Genomic DNA, 13,927 nt, shown 5'->3' on the forward strand with positions numbered 1-13,927 from the left:
TTACTGGCACTGCGTAACTTCGGGGTTCGGGTAGTAACCCGTGCACAAAAAGAACTACAAAATTCGACTGCTTTACGGCATACGTCACTCCCCCCCCCCACCCCACTTCCTCAAATCTGGACGTGAGCGTTTACTGTCTATGGACGTGAGAGGCCAACCAGCGTTTGTTTTCCGGCTTTCGTGCGTATGTTTTTGTCATGGGGCTGTTTACACCTGGCCACTTCATGCGTGTTCTCAGATAGGATAGCTATCTGCTCGTGAAAAGACCAGGGGTAAATGCCCTCTGAAACGCATTCAAGACGGATTTGAATCCGATCCCTCAAACCACTTCAGGAGGAGATCTGAGACGCATTCCAGACGAAACTGGACAAGTGTAAATGCATCTGGTTGCTGAAACCACATATGTAAAGTGTACTCCTCCCAAAAATGCAGCTATATGTTATTGGCAGATATTTACATTTACATTTATTCATTTAGCTGACGCTTTTATCCAAAGCGACTTACAATTGCTATATATGTCAGAGGTCGCACGCCTCTGGAGCAACTAGGGGTTAAGTGTCTTGCTCAGGGACACATTGGTGTCTCACAGTGGATTCGAACCCGGGTCTCTCACACCAAAGGCATGTGTCTTATCCACTGCACCACACCCCCCCCCCGATATATGACGAAGCTACTGGAACACGCATCACCGCAGATGAGAAGCTGAGCATCTATTCATCAAGCCAACGTGCAAACTATCGCAAATCAAAGTGAAAGTAAGTCGCAGACGCTTAACACACAATCATCATCATTAAAAGTAGAGAAATGAAATGATCTTCCAGGGCTGTAACTGCTCTCTCTTATTGCGGTCTTTGATTTAGAAATTTTAGCTGATGATCAATAAAATGCAGCTCATATCTGTTGCTTCGGTGATGTGCACTCCATTAAATCTGCATTAGGGTTGGGTATTGGTAAGGTTTTATCCGATACCAGTACCTACTCGGTATTTTTCAAACGGTTCCGGTGCTTAAACGGTTCTTGAAACGGTACTTAAGAAAACTAAACCGTACACACTTTATCAAAAAAATAATACCTGTGTGTGTGTGTGTGTGTGTGTGTGTGTGTGTGTGTGTGTGTGTGTGTGTGTGTGTGTGTGTGTGTGATTTTCTGAAAAAGATTTTCTGATTTCTGATTAAATGAAAAATTGTGCCCTTTAAAAGGCTACTGATGTAGCACAAGACACTTGAGTTAAGATCAAAATTTTGTCTTCTCATATTATGACTTTTACAAAACAGAGAAATATCTGACACTGAGCAGAAATATTTAACACACAGTATAGCCATATAAATATACTTGATATTGATATCCTTCATACTTGATATTCAAGATTTGCAGTTGGCATTAAAATACTAGACTTACCCGAAGAGGAACACTGGCAGCTGAACTTGAACTTTAGTCAAGCGTGTCAGAGGTTTTGGGTTCTAATCCGCATTCGTAGGTTTTTTTTTTATTTCGTTTTTTTTTAAACCGATTATGCTCATCAGTGGTTGTATATCAAGCAGGGACACTTTGTGTCCATTATATTTTGAGATTTCACCAGAACGAATAGAGGCGCCGTCTAGGGCTTAAATCAAACTTCATGCACGCACATATGAAACCCTTGCATACACATGTAGGCTACTAGGTAGTCACACATACATACTGAATGCTCAAACTAATACGAAATGCACAACTTCTAAAGTCGCTCACGCACACACACGCAAACTCTACACACACGAGATGCGCGGAACTCTCCGCAAACATACTCATCTGAGACCCGAGCACACACACAAACAAACTCTCCGCGCACATACTCATCTGAGACGCGAGCACGCGCACACACACACACACACACACACACAAACTCTCCGCGCACATACTCATCTGAGACGCGAGCACACACACACACAAACTCTCCGCGCACATACTCATCTGAGACGCGAGCACGCGCACACACACACACACACACACAAACTCTCCGCGCACATACTCATCTGAGACGCGAGCACACACACACAAACTCTCCGCGCACATAATCATATAGACGGCGCCTCATAAATAGATCGATCTCCGCAACGTATTGAAGCGCGCGTCCGAGTGAAGCCAAGTGTGTGCGCGAGCCACGAGAAAACACTGTATCCGCGCCACTGATCGCAGCGGCAACGAGCAGTTTGATCACTTGATTTAAAAAACACATTTCAGCGCTAGATCTCTTATTTAACAAACGAACTAAATGAATGCTCTGCTGGTTAACTGGAGATGTTTTATTATTGGATCATTCGTGCCGCGAGATGTTTCATAGGGGGCGGTAAAAAACGTCAGGCACCGAAATCAGGCACCGAAAGTTTCGTTCTTATTCGGTCTGGTTACTACCGTTTACGTCGGAACCGGTTCCCTATTGGAACCGAGTTTCGGTACCCAACCCTAATCTGCATACAGTATAGCGCAAGAATTGAAGATCGGATTTAAATCCGTTTTGCAAAAACACAGTTATGTGACCAGATGTAAATGGACCAGAAGTAAGCCTATCTCTAAACGGCGTGTACAAGTTTGGTAGGAGCTACATTCTTGCAAGTAAATAATACATGATTAGACGGACAAAATCATCTTTTAGGCTAACTAGCCTAATGACTGCAGGCTGATAGTCATGTTTGTTTATTTATTTTTCTGGTGAAAGTGTCTTGCAAATCGATTCTTCAACTTTGCAGATTTATCTATGGTAGCTTGATATTATAATATTGACGATATATGCAATTACCTACCATTACCTAATATAATGACGCTGGCTTGTAAACGTGACCTATGCGATCTTTTGGCGTTTGAAAAAAAATAAAACCCATGAAATTATATTCATATGACATGCTGAAATATATGCCACTGTACCTGGGATGAAGACATTTCACACGCAGCGCAGGCAGTCTGCCCAAGATGTGAGAACTCCTGCAGAGTTCGGGGTATCGGCTTGTCACAAATGCACGTGTGTCCCCTGGTGTAACCATGACAGATTTTACGACCGCAGTAGAAGACAATACTGTTTCCAAACTGTAGGGGGACCCCGAGAGCAAAAGTTACTTGGTGTTGCTTTAAGTTCTTTGAACACAGTTTGAATTTGTTTCTTTTTGTTGAATCATCTTGAATCACAGTGTGCTTAATTTGAATGGATGTGTGTGTTTTTCATGTTTACTAGTTCCATTTGGGCGTATTCACATTAAGCGACTCTTCATTATTGGGTTTTATTATGTGGTGTAGTGCGAGGAATTTGCTGGGATGTCCAGGGTTAGCAGAGTGGAGCCGGCGTATGCCAATAGTTACATTTTGTTTAACTAGAAGCTAAGCTCACATTTGTGGGCAAAGCCAATTGCTGTTGACCACAGCTTGAACTGTAAGATGGAAGAAAGAATAACTACTTGTGTTTCTGAATTTCCATTCCATGCAGAATATAGAGTTACAGTAATACAGCTGGATGATATGAAGGCATGAACAACTTTCTCCAGACAAACAAATTATTTGATTTTGTAGATTCTTCTCATCTTAAAAAAGGGAGACGAAGTAAACCCTTGTACTTGTTGTTTTTTAAAGGCAGACAGTTTGGTATCAGTTGCCCTGAATCCACGTTTTCTATTAGTATTGAATGTCAGGTTGCGACAGTTAATATAACTCAATCTTATTGTACAGACTAAGTCCTAAATGAAGTCTAGTACTGGTTGCTAAGCGGATTAATTTTAGACGTGTGCCCGTGCGACCTCACACAAAACAAACGGAAAATTCAGTAATGTTAAGTATTATCTAGCAAGTTTATTTTCCTCCATATATCATACAGCGGCAATATCTTGACTCATAATACATGAGTAACAAAACAACAAACCGAATTGTTCACCACAAAGGCACAGCACAAAGACACTGGGCACAGTCGAAAACTGTTTGCTTCCCAATCAGCAACACCTGTGTCTGGGTTTCCTCTAAGTTAAATGGCCTACCCGGGCTGATCCGAGATCAGCTGAGCCACAAAGCACATACAGCCTCTAGTGGCACAGGACAAAATTACATAAAATACAAAATGATTATGGCTCATACACTTATACTTGACATTTTTTTGCAAGATTGCTGCAGTCGACAGAAAACAAGCTACAATGTAAGTTAATAGGGCAATTGTCCAGCTTGTATTTACCTTCACTAAAGTGCTCGTTTTGCTGCTGACAGACTCAGATTATATTCTAAGTGTCTGACAACAACAGGATTTTTAAGGAGGTCCACCTTTCTGTTCAAGAGTAAAATACTCTCTAAAATAGTGTTTGCTAAACCTACCAGACTTCATGTAAATAAACAGTAATTTTAGCATCGTAAAACACACTTAATTCAAAGTCGACAGAAAGAAAATAAAACTATTAGAAGCCGTTTTGGGTCGTCTTTCCACTTTTCCAACCATCACAACTGTAGTTTTGGTTGAAATAAACACAGTTTACTGTGAAAATATGTTGGCTCTATACACACTAAAAGTATTGCTTTTTAAAATGGAGTCTGGTGTGTTTCGCGCTAGCAACTTCAGAGCTTTTTCTGGTTAAGCAGAAAGGTCTCAAAGAGGTTTTTAAAGGTTTATCTCTGTAGGGATCCTTTCCATAATGGTGTCACTTAGAATAATAATAATCTGAGCCTTTCAGTGGCAAAACTAGCACTTTTGTGAAGGTAAATACCAGCTGGGCTGGTATATAAAAAAATTATATAGAATTCATAGACAATTGGAAAAGTTTTTGGGGCAAACCTGACCTGTTGAAAAGAGATGGTATTCATCCCTCCTGGGATGGTGCTGCTCTTCTTTCTAGTAATATGGCTCATAGTCTTAGAGCTCAAACATGACAATCTGGGGCTCAGGTCAGGAAGCAGACAGACTGGCTTAACCGACTGTCTGCTAGCAGCCTCGCGTTACCCAGGTCAGATAAATCCCATCACATAGAGCCTCTTTTACCTAGCTATCATCATATAGAGACTGTGTCTGTTCCCCGAATTTGGAAATCCAAAAAACGTTTAAACCTATCTAAGGTTAAAAATTTAATTGATGTTCAACAAATAAAAAACAGCTATAATACAGATGAGCAAATGCTAAAGCTTGGGTTGCTGAATATTCGATCGCTTACTTCAAAAGCACTCATTGTTAATGATATGATTTCAGATAATAACCTAGATGTGCTGTGTTTGACAGAAACCTGGCTAAAACCAAACGATTACATTACTTTAAATGAGACCACCCCGCAAGATTACTGTTATAAACATGAGCCTCGTCTGAAACGCAAAGGGGGTGGTGTTGCTGTAATTTATAGTAATAGTTTCAAAACCACTAAGAAATCAAGTTTTAAATATAATTCTTTTGAAGCATTGGTGCTTAATGTAAAAATATATAGTGTAAACGATAAATCACGTTTGAGATTTGTGCTGGCTACTGTATACAGGCCACCAGGGCACCATACAGACTTTATCAAAGAATTTGCGGACTTTCTATCAGAATTAATATTGACTGCAGATAAAGTACTAATTGTTGGTGATTTTAATATACACATCGATAATGAAAAAGATGCATTGGGTTTGGCATTTAAAGACATTGTAAATTCAATTGGAGTTAGACAACACGTGTCAGGACCTACTCATCGTCGTAATCATACTCTAGATCTAATATTATCACATGGAATAGATGTTGATGCCGTTGAAATTCTGCAGCAGAGCGATGACATCTCAGATCATTATCTAGTCTCGTGTAAACTTCATTTAGCCAAGGCTGCAAAGCCGACTCCGTGTTACAAATATGTGAGACCTATCACTTCTGCTACTAAAGATTGCTTTATTAATAATCTTCCTAATCAGTTTCATCATCTCAGCATCTCAGATAGCTTAGAAGAACTAGATATTACAACAGAAACGTTTAACTCTCTCTTTTCCAGCACTTTAGACACAGTTGCTCCTTTGCGCTTAAAGAAGATTAAAGATAATAGTCCAACGCCGTGGTACAACGAGCACACTCGGGCCCTTAAGAGAGCAGCCGGAGAGATGGAGCGCAACTGGAAGAAAACAAAACTAGAGGTATTTCGCATTTCATGGAAAGAGAGCTCGATTGCTTACAGAGAGGCTTTAAAAGCTGCTAGATCTGCTTATTTTTCAACCCTATTAGAAGAAAATAAACATAATCCTAGGTATTTATTTGAAACGGTGGCTAAACTAACGAAAAATAAAGCTTCAAGCACCGAAGTTTCCAAGCAACACAGCAGTAATGACTTTATGAACTTCTTCACTTATAAGATTGATAATATCAGGGACAAAATTATAACTATGCAACCGTCTACTACAGTATCGCATCAGGCAGTGCATTGTAGTCTCCCTGAGGAAAAATTTGATTCATTCGTTGCTATAGGAGAGGAAGAATTTACTAAACTCGTTAAATCATCTAAATCTACAACATGTATGTTAGACCCTATACCGACTAAGCTACTGAAAGAGATGCTTCCAGAGGTCATAGATCCTTTTCTTAATAGCTGGCTATGATTAAACCGCTTGTTAAAAAAACATAACTTGATCCTACAGAATTAGTCAATTACAGGCCGATCTCGAATCTACCTTTCTGTCAAAGATATTAGCAGGGTTCTCAAGTCTCACGCATTGGCCGTGAGACACACGCAATTCAACCAGTTCACACGCTCACACGCCACACCGTGTATTTCTCACGCTGAAAAGGCAATGCCAACCAAGTTGTCCTACAAGCTTTATATATAACGTTGTATACGAGGCGCAGGCACACACAGTGAAGGTTCCTGCCGCCAGCACGTATCTCGGCCAGATTGCGTTCGTTACAAGGCAACATAGATGCTAAAACACGAAAGTTGACGGAACATTCTGGGCCACCGTACGTTCGTTACTAGGTAACCAACAACATCGCGCGAACACACGTCGTGATGGAGAAGGTAAGTTGGAAGAAAGCTTGTCTAACATTTTAAGGCTAGATTATTTAATATATAGCCCATCGTATACATTATTATTGATGCAGTCAAAAACTCTACAACTACTTTGCAACCAGGCCAGAAGCTTTGGCTCAGTTTGGCTAGCTTACGTTTTCTTAAATTAAGAGGAAATGTCAGTGGGTATGGGAAGGAATGAAGATGTATTTCTTTTTATTTCATTTTATTTTAAATAAATTTAAATTTATTTATTTTATTTTATTTTAAATTATATATTATACTGTATTAATAGTATTTCTAGTTACATTAAGGCTACATACGTATTAAAGCAGAGTGCTCTGGGTAATATTTTATATCCTGTCAAAACATACATTAATCATTGCCATTGCATTTGTATTTTTCAAACACTTACAAAACAAAACACATTTCATAAGCTGGAGTGTGTACTCTTGTGTACACACACACACACACACACACACACCTTAATAATACTCTAATATGTCATTTGTTCACAATGTCCCACCACACAATAAATCATTATACCGTTTCAACTAGACACATTCAAAATGCAAAAATATTTGTTTTTCCAAACTGTTTGGAGCAATTTGTAATATTTTTGTAATTTTTGTATAACTTATTTGTAATTTTGAAATATAACATTAAAGAGTAAATTTGATGTGATGAATTGCTCTTTCATTTATCAGATTTACCAATTGTTATAATTTCAATTTGTGCTGGTTAATTATGAACAATGGGTAAAATTGGTGGGCGGGGACAGGTGGGGGCGGGGCTCCATTAGGCTCCTCCCCCAACCACATGTGATCTCACTCCAAGCTTTTGATAAAACTTGAGAACCCTGTATTAGAAAAAGCAGTATCTTCACAACTGTGTTCCTTTCTAGAAAGAAATGATATCTGAGGATTTCCAGTCCGGATTTAGACCGTACCATAGTACCGAAACAGCTCTCGTTAGAGTCACAAATGATTTGCTCTTATCATCCGATCGTGGTTGTATCTCTCTCTATTAGTGTTACTCGATCTTAGTGCTGCATTTGACACCATTGACCACAACATTCTTTTAAATAGACTATTTCGCGTCGGGGTCCCGTTCAGCCTGTCGGGGTTGTTATTCGCTATAACAACCGCCTCTCTATACATTATCCCTTACATAAAAAATGCAACAATACGTATCGTGGATAGTTCATCCAAAATAAAAAATGACTGTGTGAGAAAAAAAATCATGTTTTCAGACTGCATTAAACTACTATATAATGTTTATTATAATGTATAATAATGCAATGGGGGAATATTTGTGGGTCCTGATAATGCCAAACGTCTTATGTTACCAGAATTTCATAGCTGAGGGTACAAGAGTAGTTCTGTGCGCATTGTGCGGATTACTGGGGAGGGTATATGTAACCTTTTTGACTCTGCCTAATAAAGGTTTGAACAAGTTTTTTTTTTTTTTTTTTCTCCAGGCCGATCGTCCATGTACTGCAGAGTGGATAGGACTGTGCCCATCTTGCGCCTATGGTTTGACGAAGAGGCTGAAATAAAGCAGGACCTACGCTTGACCATTGAGAGCCATGAACAGCCTACAGAGGATTCTAGACAGGAGTCAAGATCATGGCTGGGGAAATCAACTAGAGGTCCTCATATATACATATTGGTTGGCACACGGACTCATAACGGGTGGTAGCAAGTGTTTTCAATGTCCCCAAGGCAACAGTATATCGAGTAATACACAAGGTGGCACAGAATATTTGGAACAATCTAAACAAAGTTATCTCCTTCCCACAACATGAGCTGCAAGCTGTGGGTCAAGGATTTGTGGCTCTATCAGGGACCCCTGCATTCCACAACGTTGTAGGGGCGATAGATGGCACCCACATTCGGATTAAACCACCAGATCTACATCGTCTAGACTACCTTAACTACAAAGGCTTTTACTCCATCAATATGCAGGCCATATGTGATGCAGATGGAAGGTTCCTGGACATCTTCGTGGGTTACCCAGGGTCAGTCCATGACACGCGTGTGATGAAAAACAGCTCCTTTTACACATCTGGACGTTACCCCCCGCCGGGATACATTATTCTGGGTGATGGTGGGTACCCCTGCCTCCAGACCCCTATATGCCTGCTCACACCATACAAAGAGTCAGTACGTGGACGAGTGCAGCAACGCTTCAATCACTGCCATTCAAAGGCACGCAGCATAATTGAGCGGGCCTTTGGAGTAATGAAAACACGGTGGAGGTCAACTCTGTTCCGGGCACTGGAAGTCAAACCTACCTTTGCACCTCAGGTAATTGCTAGCTGTGCATTCTTACACAATGTGTGCTTGGACAATGGGGACACACTGGATCCTGACGAGGATATTACCAGGGATGATCTTGACCCCCATCATCCTCTCCATGAACCTCTCCATGAACCAATGGCACTTAACGAAGCCTCAGGGAATGCTGCACGAGACGCACTGGCTGCCCAAGTTTCCGTAGATGTGCAGGCCACATGAAGAGACATGTTGCACTGTTGATTTTCCTTCATGAGAATTATATACAAGTAATATATTTAAGAATTTCATAGTATTTTAATATTGTTCTTCTACTGTTCTGCCCCAATTTCTTAACCGTTGGCATTCATGTGTTTGTATTGTTGTATAAATGTTATTGTTACATATTTTCTTATTGCATTTTTTAAAACAATAGCCTGAGAACTAAGTAAGTTTTTTATGAGGAGTAGGCATGTTCTTAACTTGGTATTATTTTTTGTTCGTGGAGTGGGGTGTAATGTGGGATTTCTACAGTTGTTTGCAATAAATCTTTTAAAACACACTACATATGCTGACTATGCTTTGTATTACTGTAGAATTTATCCACATCTAGAAAAACCTTTTTATAAGAACATCATTATTTCTCAACAGCAGTAAATATTACAACATTACAAATATAAAAATACATATTCAAATATAAATATAAACTCTTAAAACATTACTATTAAATTAATATGTAAACAGTTGTGCAATTGAACAGGTCATCCTTAGAACAATAATACATATTCAAATGTAAATGATATAAACTCTTTAAACAAATATAATTAAGTAATATGTAAACAGGGTAACACTTTACAATAATAGTACATGAATAATCATGTACTAATACCTGAATTAATAATTACTTTACTATGAACTAATGATGAGTTAAGACATGTATTAATGAGGTACTAACCTTAATTACGACATGAGTATCATGAATTCCTACATGAATATACCATCTTAACTACGCGTTAGTACATGCTTGTTAATTAATGTATTAATTAACATTTCGAGGTAAAGTAAATCAAACATGCTCTAGATCAGAAGAAAGATGTACTAAAAGGGCACAATGTTAAATTGTTCATAAATTTAACACCATCAATTGTCACATACATCAGTGAATGACACAAGATGTCTTGAAATATTTATATTAAACCTACTCATTGAACACACATTCCGTTTTAAGTGATTCCACTGCTGCCTTCAAGTGTAAAATACCTACTACACTAGCATATTCATTAAACAGATGCAATTTTCAAAATTAAAATCAGTGTTAGCACAGATGATGGTTATTTTCTGGATTTGTTTACTGTCTTTATATCATAATGCAGTCGGATGTTAGTCTTGTTTGCTGGCTCTTCTTTGGGGCCACTATTGCCCCTTCAAAATTTGTCCACTTTTTTCCTACCGTTCAGTTCCTTCTCCATCTAAATTCAGGCACAGCACCTCTGCTCTTCCACTTCTTTACAAACCACCGACAAGCACCAAATTATATCTGATTTAGAAGAGCTGAATATGTATAAAACATGTGTAATTGATACATTTTTGAAGATTTACTCTTGGAGGGCCAACACAAGAAATTACATGATACATTAACAAATCATGAATTCATGTTACTTTCCAAGTAATTAATGATGAGTTAGTAATGATGTGCCCCCCCAAGTAAAGTCATGACATTATGATACATTAACAAGTCATGAATTCATGTTACTTTTACTTCATGGAGGGGCACATCATTACTAACTCATCATTAATTACTTGGAAAATCCAAGAGTAAATCTTCAAAAATGTATCAATTACACATGTTTTATACATATTCAGCTCTTCTAAATCAGATATCATTTGGTGCTTGTCGGTGGTTTGTAAAGAAGTGGAAGAGCAGAGGTGCTGTGCCTGAATTTAGATGGAGAAGGAACTGAACGGTAGGAAAAAAGTGGACAAATTTTGAAGGGGCAATAGTGGCCCCAAAGAAGAGCCAGCAAACAAGACTAACATCCGACTGCATTATGATATAAAGACAGTAAACAAATCCAGAAAATAACCATCATCTGTGCTAACACTGATTTTAATTTTGAAAATTGCATCTGTTTAATGAATATGCTAGTGTAGTAGGTATTTTACACTTGAAGGCAGCAGTGGAATCACTTAAAACGGAATGTGTGTTCAATGAGTAGGTTTAATATAAATATTTCAAGACATCTTGTGTCATTCAATGATGTATGTGACAATTGATGGTGTTAAATTTATGAACAATTTAACATTGTGCCCTTTTAGTACATCTTTCTTCTGATCTAGAGCATGTTTGATTTACTTTACCTCGAAATGTTAATTAATACATTAATTAACAAGCATGTACTAACGCGTAGTTAAGATGGTATATTCATGTAGGAATTCATGATACTCATGTCGTAATTAAGGTTAGTACCTCATTAATACATGTCTTAACTCATCATTAGTTCATAGTAAAGTAATTATTAATTCAGGTATTAGTACATGATTATTCATGTACTATTATTGTAAAGTGTTACCGTAAACAGTTGTGCAATTGAACAGGTGATCTTTAGAACAATAATACATATTAAAAAATGTAAACGATATAAACTCTTAAAACAAATATATTAAATTAATAAGTAAACAGTTGTGCAAATGAACAGGTAATTCTCACATCTTTTCAATCATTCTTTCAAAGAGGTCTAAAAACCTCTGTGTCTTCGCCTCACTCTCTTCATGGCGCCTTTGCTCCTGAAGAGACTCCTCCATCAGGTACTCCATAATAGGATTGGACCTCCTCCTAGATGTCGTGGCACTTGTTGCTGCAGGGGTACTGGTTGGCATACTACTGGGTCCTGAGTCAGGGTTCCAGGATGCTGCTGTGGTGGAGGGCTCCACAATATCCTAAAGAAGAAAGAAAGAAAATCGTGTTACTTTTTAGAAATTTTCAGCAAATATCTCCTAATGAAATTTAGAAAGAAATGAAATGAAATTTAAAGAGAATGTTTGCGAATCTGATGTTAGTGGAATTCATGAAAGTACTGAATTGCATGGTAAATGATTAGCCTCACCATGAGGATTGTCAAGTCAAGTCAAGTCAAGTCAAGTCAAGTATATTTGTATAGCGCTTTTCACAATACAGATTGTATCAAAGCAGCTTCACAGTATTACTGTGATTGTAATGGGATCCTCTGCTGGTTGGAAGGATGCCACCACCACAGGGGGGTCCATCGTAGGCCGGGCACCCAAAACCTCGTGCATTTCTCCATAGTACTGCCATGTAGCAACAGTGACCTCACTCTGGTCTGTCCCCGAGCCAGTTTTTGGAGTCCTCAATTCCTGACACACACACACACACACACACACACACACACACACACACACACACACACTAAACAACTAAACAACCGGCTAGTTGATACATTCATTAGGTAATTGGAAATTATTTTAAACTGGACATCATATACCTTGTATTTTTCCAGTCACCTTGCCCTCTAAGCCAATTTTTTTCACAAATTTCCTGCATCACAACCGACAGCTCAAACATTCAATACCGGTATTTTAAGCACAACACAGAAATACAATTTCAGAGAACAGACGCAAGAATATGATTGAACAATGAATTACTCACTCCCATTGTTGTTTGGACGTTGTTTTGGATTTTGAACTCTTTTTCATTATCTGCCCTGAAGCGAATGAGCCGCCGAGTCTCCTCAGGTGTCCCTGAGGGAAAAGGCAAATAACTTTATACGTTTACATTAACTTGCTAGGTGAATCACGTAGCGTAGTTCTACCAATATCAAACCAGTCCACCGGTCAAATCAATCAAGGAGTAACGTTAGTAATGTCACGAAAATTCACTTCACACTAATTTCACCTAAAAAACATAGCAATATGAAGTGTCATGTCAAGGATTAACAGATATAAGTTAACGTTAGCTTAGCTCGACAAAATATCGCATAACTTAGCTGCTAGCTAGCGGTTAACCAGCGATTCAAAACAAAAACATTACAATTAAAAGCGCTTAAACATTGTATTAAAGTATCCTAAAACACGAGTGTCATAATTATAATGTCAATTAAACTGATGAAAATACTTACATTTGTGCGACTCCTTCACAGTACGACGCTCAGCCATAAAAAAGCTTGATGTTGGCACTTCTTCAAAAATGTCTACGTTGTTACCCCTCTCTTTCAAGTGTGGTCCTCTACAAACTTCGTTTCAAGGGCTATGTAGCCCTTCGCCTTGGCCCTAGCCCTTGATCAAAATTAGAATTGAGACGCCACTTTCCCTCACATGAATGCGCAAAACCGAGGGGGAGGGGTAAGGGTAAGGGCTAAGACAGAGAAATGAGACGCACCCTAAATCCTGATGTACTCGTTACATCATTAGAAGAATGGCATCTACACTAATTTTAGTGTCTTTGTTTATCCCGAGGTTTTCCCGCAGCCTGCCGGATCCAGGCCGTATCCAGATCTGATGAAGGACCTTCGCCTGGACCCGATGACAACGCAGTGCTGAAGTGCCAACTAGTCTCTCCCTATGGAGGATCCCTTTACCACTAATAAAATAAAATAAAATTCTGTATCAAAATTTATAAGGAAAGACCAGTATTTTGTTTAGGCTGGGTTTGTAGGGATTTCCAAACCTGCGCACACATATTCA

This window comes from Rutilus rutilus, assembly GCF_951802725.1.
Source record: "Rutilus rutilus genome assembly, chromosome: 21".
Lineage (NCBI taxonomy): Eukaryota > Metazoa > Chordata > Actinopteri > Cypriniformes > Leuciscidae > Rutilus > Rutilus rutilus.